The following is a 9419-nucleotide window of genomic DNA, read 5'->3' on the forward strand; positions in this document are numbered from 1 at the left end:
TTTAGCCTGACCTGTACTATAAATACTATTCTTTTCAACTTGAATAGTGTTGTATCATGTGATTTAAAGTGATGCTATATGGGTGTACTCACTTCTGTTGTATACTGTATGTTTGACTAATACACTGGAAGCAATATTGACGTGACATACTGATACAATTCCTCACCGCTAATCATGATGTTCATTCTATTAAGTAGTACGGGTTTAATACAGGAGATTTACAGTCTGATGTAGTAAAAAGAAAAAGTTGTATGAACATGCCCTCTGACCTTACCTCTTTTACTTTGACGTATGCTGTTCTTGTGGAGTTTCCACACACAAGTACATCTGATGTGTGAGCGGCCATCAGGTGCAAGTGTGTAACAGAGCAATTCTTTATAGAATTGCAATATTTTTTGGACATGTATAATTTAAAATAGTTTTGTATTGTGTTATTGTTTTTGTTTCATTGTATTTATTTTACGTTCGGAATAAAGTAAAAAATCAAATTCAGCAAAAAAGTGAAGTTTGTGTGTTGCTGCTGTTGCTAAATGTTTTTATTTTTTTGTGTTTGTTTCTTTCAGCATTCTTTTTATTTAAAAACATGGTTGGTGCATTTTATGTTTTGCAATGCTAAAACCATTTGAGGTTTAAATAAACACTGTTTGAATTGTTAATAATGTGTCTCTATCTGTCATTGAAGTTACAGGTGCATCTCAATAAATTAGAATGTTGTGGAAAAGTTCATTTATTTCAGTAATTCAACTCAAATTGTATGTGTCTCTGTCTGTCATTGAAGTTATGTATTTATTGTAATGACCTTAAAAAGTGGATTCAGCATTGGGGAAAAATTAGCATATTTTTACTCAAAAATAATACATTTATAGTATATTGCTTGTGTGTTTCAAAGACACTCATAATTAATTTGTAATGTACTCGTAATACAAAAAAGTACACTTTAATATCACTAATCAGGCATGTAAATAGGCATATACTTAAAGTGTACTAAGTGTACTTGAAGTTGTTCCAATTTAGTATAGAATAGTACACTAAATACACTTAAAGTTATACTTTAGTATAATTTAATTACAACTAAAATACACTTAGTACAAAAATAGTTGTTCCAAAATAGCACACTTGAAGTTAACTAATTAACACACTTGAAGTATACTGACAATTAGTCTGGCTGCAAGTATACTTGGTATACTTTTTTTTCACTAGGGTGAGCGCCACTGATAAACATCTAATCTTGTAACGTGTGGTAAGTACTGCTGCTCCATAGTATAAACAAAGTATGTGCAATGCGAATCTCGAAAGTGAAACTAAAAGCGTGCATTCAAAAGCAGTTTCAATGCCAGGCATAATAGGCTAGCGGCTCCCTGCCTGATGCCCGCAATTTAAACAGTATAATTACCCAATGATATAACTGCTAGAGAAAATATTGAAATATATATTTTCCTCTCATCTCGTATTATTTAGGGGTTCTGAAGTAGGCTACACATAGGCGGAGCGTGTGTAAGGCTGGGGAGGCTTAGCCTTCCCCTGGCCACGGGGAGTTGGGGACTTGGGGCAAAAATGCCACTAAATTGGACAAAAATGCCGCTGCACAGACAAATTAAATCTATTACATCTGTGGCTAACAAAGTGAATATGAATAGACAGTGTCCATTTCGGCATTAAATTAAGATCTGCTCATGTTGCACCGTATTTCATTTTAGGCGTTTTTACAGTGTTGCGCATTTTAACCAGTCACACACAATTCTGTTGAGCTTAGGAATGCAATGGCCAATCAGAGGCGTTCAGATGAGTCATCGCTGAAACTCATCAGTTTTGTTGAGTGCGCGCGCGTTCCGGACTTTTGCGAATTCTCTCATCATAAACAAAGCGCAGATGTACGTACAATGTAAGTAAGAGATTCATTTCACAGTTTATACAGCTTCAGTGATTTATAACAATAGTTTTGTTGTTTTGAGCGTGCTTAAACTCGCGATAGATCAAAGTTAGTGATACTGGGTTAAGTCTATATTTTTGGACAGTTATGTTGATCCAGGATCAACAAAAGATGTTGATCCAGGAACATGTCTTGGCAAAATCACGGCGACCTTTATGCAGGCTGTGTGCATTTGTCTGTGGATTGACTGTTTTGAAACTTATATGGTAGTTACATAGCCCTTAGACCTCAGTTATCATGAAAAAAGCCAGGAAATGTCAGTTTTTACAATATGGGACCTTTAATCAGAAGTGACAGTAAGGCATTTATGATGTTCCAAAAAGATTCATATTTCAAATAATGCTGTTTTTTGACCTTTCTATTTATCAAAGAATTCTGAAAACAAAATGTATCATAGTTTCCACAAAAATATTAAAGGGGTCATATGATGCGATTTCAATTTTTCCTTTCTCTTTGGAGTGTTACAAGCTCTTGGTGCATAAATAAGATCTGTAAAGTTGCAAAGACTAAAGTCTCAAATCCAAAGAGATATTCTTTATAAAAGTTAAGAGTCAACCACGCCTACCTAAAACGGCTCGTTCTAACACCCCCCCACATATCTACGTCACTATGTGGGAAGATTTGCATAACGCCGCCCAAATGTTCACGCAAAGAAAGAAGGCGTAACTTTTATTCTCGCTGTAGTTTTGCTGTTGCCTCCGCCATGTCGTGAAGACGCTGTGTTTCGTTGTGAAAGCGAAACTACTTAGTTTGGCCTTCCAAAAGAGGACGATATCCGGCTTTCACCATGGACGAAACGGAGTCCAGCCCGGGGTCGGCACATGTGGTTGCCGCAAGCCTGCTGGCCGCTCCTTCGTTGAATCCGCCGGCCACCGCTCACTCAAGCCCGCTGGCCGTTCCTCACTCTAGTCTACCGCCGCTTACTCTAGCTGCCGTGTGTGACGCTGTGTTTCGTTGTGAAAGCAAAACTACTTTGTTGGCCTTCCAAAAGAGGACACGACTAGAAATCAGTGGTTAAGTTGTATTTACAACACTGTTCCAGAACACTTCAACTGAAATATTCAGATGTGTGCAGCACATTTTATGGAGGACTGTTTCCTGATCCTGGAAGAGTAGACTACAATGCCGGCTGTTCTGACTCACAGACTAAGTACGTTTTTTATACACCAAATACACAAAATAATGTTCTTTTTAGCACCATCATATGACCCCTTTAAGCAGCACAACTTGAACATCAAATCAGCATATTAGAATGATTTCTGAAGGATCGTGTGACACTGAAGATTTAGCTCTGCCTTTACAGGAATAAATGACAATATATTTTATTTTTTAATTAATTCCTTTAAATAATTCATGTCTCTCTGTGTCATATTCTTTTCCAGGAGTGGTATGACACGCAGAAGCCCATGTATTCTGGTTGTCTGGGTTTTTCTTCACTCAAGCTTTCATAACAGGTGCCTTGCAGAATTACGCCAGGAAGTACTCCATCCCCATTGACCTGCTTGGCTTTAATTATGAGGTATCCTCTGCTGCAGCTGTTCTAAGGCTGAAAGTACTTTCATTAGATAAAAAAAGAGATGATTTGAGAGCTACAATTTGTTCTTTATTACTTTAGGTTCTGCCATTTGACACCTCCGTCTCATCTCCTAAAGATGGACTCTACATTCATGGCCTTTTCTGGATGGAGCTCGGTGGGATAGAAAAATGCAAGAGTACCTTCCACGGCAGGAAGACACTGGAAATAATATAATCATTTCTAAGCTATAATTTTTTTTCATTAAATATGTTCTTCCTTGAAGTGGAGTGTTGGCTGAACAGTATCCCAAAGTTTTATTTGATGCAGTCCCTATCATCTGGATCAAACCAAGTAGGATTATAAATGTTGTCACGATTATTCATTACATCCATATTTATCACTTAATGTGTTTGTAGCTTGCTCAGCAACCTCTCCAAACCTGTCTTTAGAGGACAAGAGGAGCATGGAACAGCCCCACAGCATCTATGTGTGTCCCCTCTACAAGACTAGTGAGCGTAAAGGTACACTGTCCACCACTGGCCATTCAACCAACTTTGTCATCAGCATGATGCTCCCTACCAGCAAGCGTCCTCAGCACTGGATCAAGAGAGGCGTGGCTTTACTCTGTCAGATAGGCACCTAAGCCCTTTGACTTCTGAACCAGCACTTTATTTACGGTTTGTTTTCCACTGTTTTCATTCAAAATAATATGTCTGCAATTGATTTTTAATATCTTTTGACAAATACCATCATAATTCTATATGACTGTTTTCTTTAAATGTCATTGTGTGTTTTATTTGTGTCAACTGATGATCGATTCAGCATGGGTGACGATAGTGGTGAAGTACCTCCAAAATATCGAAACTGATTTTTTTTTACAGGAGCTCCAGACAGGTGAAAAATATTTTTCAGTATAGAAATTGATCTACAGAGCACTTTCAGTCAAGTAATATTAATATATTTGTTGTCTACTTTCCATAACTGAAACGTAATGGACACATTGCATTAAAGGGTTGTTTTGTCACTCAAATCTGCTGTGACTATTTCAAATAAATGCATCTTTCACAAGGATATTTTAATAACATTTGTTTGGATATATTTAATGCATAATTATAACACTTTTTATTACGTTTTTTTGTAAAAACAAATCAGTAGAAAGATTGGGAATATATTAAATTCTTGTTTTTAAGTACAAAGGAATATTCTTCAGTTTTTTTCCCCCCATTGTGATTTAATAATTCATACATCAGAGTGTTAATGTGTGTCTCTACTGGGATTGCTTTATTTAATCAATGCACAGCTTCCTGTTTCCTGTGTGTAGAGTATGTGTTTTGTACTGTCCACTGTGAATTTCAAGATGGTTTAATTCAAACAGTCATCTGAATACAAGAGAAATTGTGGCTCATTGCTAGTGTTCCTAAGAACACAAATGCTAAGAACATTAACTCTCAGGTCAGCTGTCTGGTGGGCTAGAATTGCAAGACCAGGTGTTGGCTGGCTGGCCCAGGCCCCATGTGCATGTATTTTTAACCATGCACAGATATAAATAGTTTTAAGAGTGTAAAGCGACCAAAAACACAAAACAGCACAGATACAACTGCCACGACTGTTTTCCACATTTCCCATTGCCTCAGGTAGAAGAACCCTTTGCCTTTGAACTAAGCATATGTAAACAGATTATTCCTCCTGGAAAATAGATTGAATGGGATGTGTTGCATGCTTACAAAACATTCCTAAAGTAAATGGAAAGTCATTTAAAGGATGACATTACCAAAGCTGCTAATTATGATATAGGCTCTTTTTACATTCATTCTAAATATGAATTTGAAATTTCAATCCAACAACAACACAGTTTTGAGTGCCGGTTACAACCTTTTGTAATTCAAGCCAGATCAGTAGAAACTAGAGCAGCTATTTTCAGCTTTGGCTATTGGAAACCAAAGCTTGTATGCATATACAATACAGTCTGTTGCAAAAAAAAAACTTATAACATTGTCTTAAAGAGTTGAACTAGCATGATGCTTGTCATAATATACATGATATACTACTATGTGTTTTCCTACATTAGATTAGTCTGTTTATTGGCAAATCCTAAAAATCTTAGCTAGAGGATACAAATGTGGATAAAGATACTGATGACTAAAGTCACTTCACATTGTAAAGACACAGAAAATGCTATTTGCTGGTAAATCTTGTGGTTCTGATTACCAAATTAGAATTTGTTAGTTAAAGATGGAGGAATTGTATGATGCTGCGGAGGATGACTGGGATGATGATGAAGATGAGGCCACTCAGTACATGATTGAACAGAGTCTACAGGAGTACAGTAAACATGCTGATTCAGCTACCAGGTATAGCGAAATCGCGAAATCTCCAGTTTTAATGCACTAATAGCATGTGTCTAACATTTTGTTTTGATGTCCCTCAGCAGTGATCCATTAGACTGCATCGACCATGAGGAAATTTTCACCGCTATACAAGCTAGTAAGAGCTAAATCCTTCAAAAATGTTCATCAGCATTTTCAGTAAGTGCTGTAGAAGTTCTAGAGTCTTCATGATGCTCACTACATGTGTGATGTCAGGTAATGAGGACGCTCTGAAGGTCCTGGTGCAGCGTAAGGAGGCTCTGTCTAATGCAGACAGCAGGGGCTGGATCCATTTGCATGAGGCAGCGGTACAACACGAGGAGCATTCTGGAAATCACTTATGCAGGTCCACGAGATAAATATACTGTAGTTTATGGAAGCTTATTTTCCGCCACGGAAAAAAGTCAGAATTGCACTTGTGAATTTAGAATTCACAACTGCAAGGAAAAAAAGAGATTTGTATGGCGAGTCAGAAAGTCAGAATTGCGAGAGGTAAACTTAGAATTCAAAGAAAAAAAGTCAGAATTGTGAGATGTCAAGTCAGAATTTTATAACTCGTAATTCTGAGAGGGGGGAAAGTAAAAATTGTGATATATAACCTATAAGTTAAATATAAAAGTCTGAATTATGAGATATAATCTCACAAATGTGAGTGAAAAAAAGTTGCAGTTACCTTTTTTTATATATATTTTTTTCTGTGGAAATAAGCTTCTATAATAGTCACCTCACTAAACCCCAAAAAACATGTTAAGTCATTGCTTAATGAGAATTCCTCATTCAGCATCTCCTCAGGGGTCAGGGCAATGCCGTACTCTGAGAGGGGAGACTCCGCTGTTTCTCGCCATTGTCCACGGTCTCCGAGAGAATGCCACATTCCTGCTGCAGAACGGTTGTGACCCTGACTGCAAAAATGAGGATGATGATTCTGCATTGGTTGCAGGTGTGGAAGGCAGTGCTATTTTTAGCATACAGATTGCTTAGTAAGCGCACATTCCTTATTTAAGACTAGAACTGCAAGACTCTCTCTCTCTCTATTTTCAAAGATTTAAGTTGCATTTTTGTTTTAATTCATGTTATACTGATAAATGCCATTTTGTGCTTCAGTCTATAGTGTATTCCTTAAGTTTAGTACCCAAGAAAAGAAACTTAATCATTTACTAACACTATTAAATGTAATCTTTAGCCAATCTAAAAATACATTTCCATTTTTCAGACTGTAGCATAATATTGTGATGCCTAAATTCACTTGTAGCATTTAAAGCAGAAGTTCTCGACCAGGCGGCAGGGGCCATGGTGGCCTCAAGATGACTTCAAATGTTAATCGGGGCAGTCGTGGCCCAATGGTTAGAGAGTCGGACTTGTAGCCCAAAGGTTGTGGGTTTGAGTCTCAGTACTAGGTGTGGAAGGCAGTGCTATTTTAGCGCACATTCCTTATTTAAGACTAGAACTGCAAGACTCTCTCTCTCTCTCTCTATTTTCAAAGATTTAAGTTGCATTTTTGTTTTAATTCATGTTATACTGATAAATGCCATTTTGTGCTTCAGTCTATAGTGTATTCCTTAAGTTTAGTACCCAAGAAAAGAAACTTAATCATTTACTAACACTATTAAATGTAATCTTTAGCCAATCTAAAAATACATTTCCATTTTTCAGACTGTAGCATAATATTGTGATGCCTAAATTCACTTGTAGCATTTAAAGCAGAAGTTCTCGACCAGGCGGCAGGGGCCATGGTGGCCTCAAGATGACTTCAAATGTTAATCGGGGCAGTCGTGGCCCAATGGTTAGAGAGTCGGACTTGTAGCCCAAAGGTTGTGGGTTTGAGTCTCAGTACTGGCAGAAGTTGTTGGTAGGGGGAGTGAATGAACAGCGCTCTTTTCCTCCTTCAATACCCACTACTGAGGTGCCCTTGAACAAGACACCAAACCCCCAGTGCTTCCCCGGGTGCTGCAGCAAAATGGCTGCCCACTACTCACTGCTGTGTGTGTGCACTTGGATGGGTGAAATGAAGAGCACAAATTCTGAGTATAGGACACCATATTTGGCCACACATCATGTCACTTTCACTTTCATTTGCACTCAAAAGAGGTGGTTGATTATGATTTCACTTTTTTAACTTTAGTTAGTGTGTAATGTTGCTGTTAGAGCATAAACAGCGTCTGCAAAGTTACGACGCTCAAAGTTCAATGCAAAGGGAGATACTTTCTTTTAAAGAAATTGCTGTTTAAAGGGTTAGTTCAGTCATTAATTACTCACCCTCATGTTGTTCCAAACCCGTAAGACCGTCGTTCATCTTCGGAACACAAATTAAGATATTTTTGATGAAATGTGAGAGCTCTCAGACCCTGCATATGTAACATAGACAGCAACGCAACTGAAATGTTCCCAGGTCCAGAAACGTAGTAAGGACATCGGTAAAACCGTCCATGTGACATCAGTGGTTCAACTTCAGTTTTGCGAAGCTACGAGTACAAAAAAGGTGGGTAGGGACTACAACAAGCTTCTTCCCGGGTTTGTGACATTACTAACCCTGATGTTCACATAAACCCTGCCCCCGGGAACATGCAACTACCCGTAAGGGTAAGGGGGCGTGACGTTTCCGGACAACGTGCACTAGGCGGTTAGCGATAACACACTGGGCCAGCTAACCAATCTGAGCTCATTGCGTATTTCAGAGGGAGGGGCTTCATAGAACCAGGAACTCAACAGACTGTTTTGACGAGAACGGAAAGAGCGGTGTAAAATAAAGGTAAAATATGTGAAAATATTATATTTTTTTAAATGAACACTGTTACACTGCACCCCATAAACACAATGAAGCCTTCGAAAAAAAACGATCAACCACTCCTTTAATTTAAATTGAAATTATTAAAATTATTTACATTTATTTTAATTTTATTTATATCGCAAACTTTTTTTTTCATGAATATGACTTAAAGGGGTCATATGATGTTGCTAAAAAGAACATTATTTTGTGTATTTGGTGTAATGAAATGTGTTTATGCGGTTTAAGGTTCAAAAAACACATTATTTTCCACATACTGTACATTATTGTTTCTCCTCTATGCCCTGCCTTTCTGAAACGTGTCGATTTTTACAAAGCTCATCGGTCTGAAAAGGGATTCTGATTGGCCGGCTATCCAGTGCGTTGTGATTGGCCGAATCCCTCAAGCGTATGACGGAAATGTTACGCCCCTTACCATATTGTGATGCCCTGTCCGGCCGGAGTGATGAGACAAGAGGTGGACCAAAAAGGAAGTCTACAAAGAACGCTCTGCATGAAGCATGAAGCATCCATGCTTGGCTTGGATAACTTTGTATACCTGCTCCTACAATCTGGCGCTGACCCAAATGTCGTTGATATCTGTGAACATACTCCTTTAGGACTTGCAGCTCAAGCTGGACATTTTAACGTTGTAGAGATTCTGCTTCAGAAAGGTGATTTTGAAATGTTCCTGTTGGTAGAAATTAGGGCTGCACGATAAATCGCATGCGATATTTAATGCGCATCTTATCAGTGAAGCCGGTTCTGTAATCAGCGGTAAATCTCCATCACCTGCGGGCTTTCACATTGAGCAGCATTAACTACACAGAGCCGTTGTTCACT

General features: G+C 38.2%; 1 long non-coding RNA gene and 1 pseudogene across 1 annotated transcript; both read left to right on the forward strand.

The window, feature by feature from the left end:
- The first annotated feature begins 3333 nt into the window (after window positions 1-3333).
- LOC107657008 (uncharacterized) lies at window positions 3334-4357 on the forward strand. The gene is made up of 4 exons (XR_001630625.1): window positions 3334-3449; window positions 3546-3797; window positions 3896-4123; window positions 4328-4357. It is a non-coding gene; the product is annotated as an uncharacterized LOC107657008 (long non-coding RNA).
- A 1321-nt stretch (window positions 4358-5678) lies between these two features.
- The window catches only part of LOC107656983 (ankyrin repeat and SOCS box protein 14-like), a 4670-nt pseudogene continuing 929 nt past the window's right edge, over window positions 5679-9419 (forward strand).

The sequence above is a fragment of the Sinocyclocheilus anshuiensis genome, unplaced genomic scaffold (genome assembly GCF_001515605.1).
Source record: "Sinocyclocheilus anshuiensis isolate Anshui unplaced genomic scaffold, SAMN03320099.WGS_v1.1 scaffold1453, whole genome shotgun sequence".
NCBI lineage: Eukaryota > Metazoa > Chordata > Actinopteri > Cypriniformes > Cyprinidae > Sinocyclocheilus > Sinocyclocheilus anshuiensis.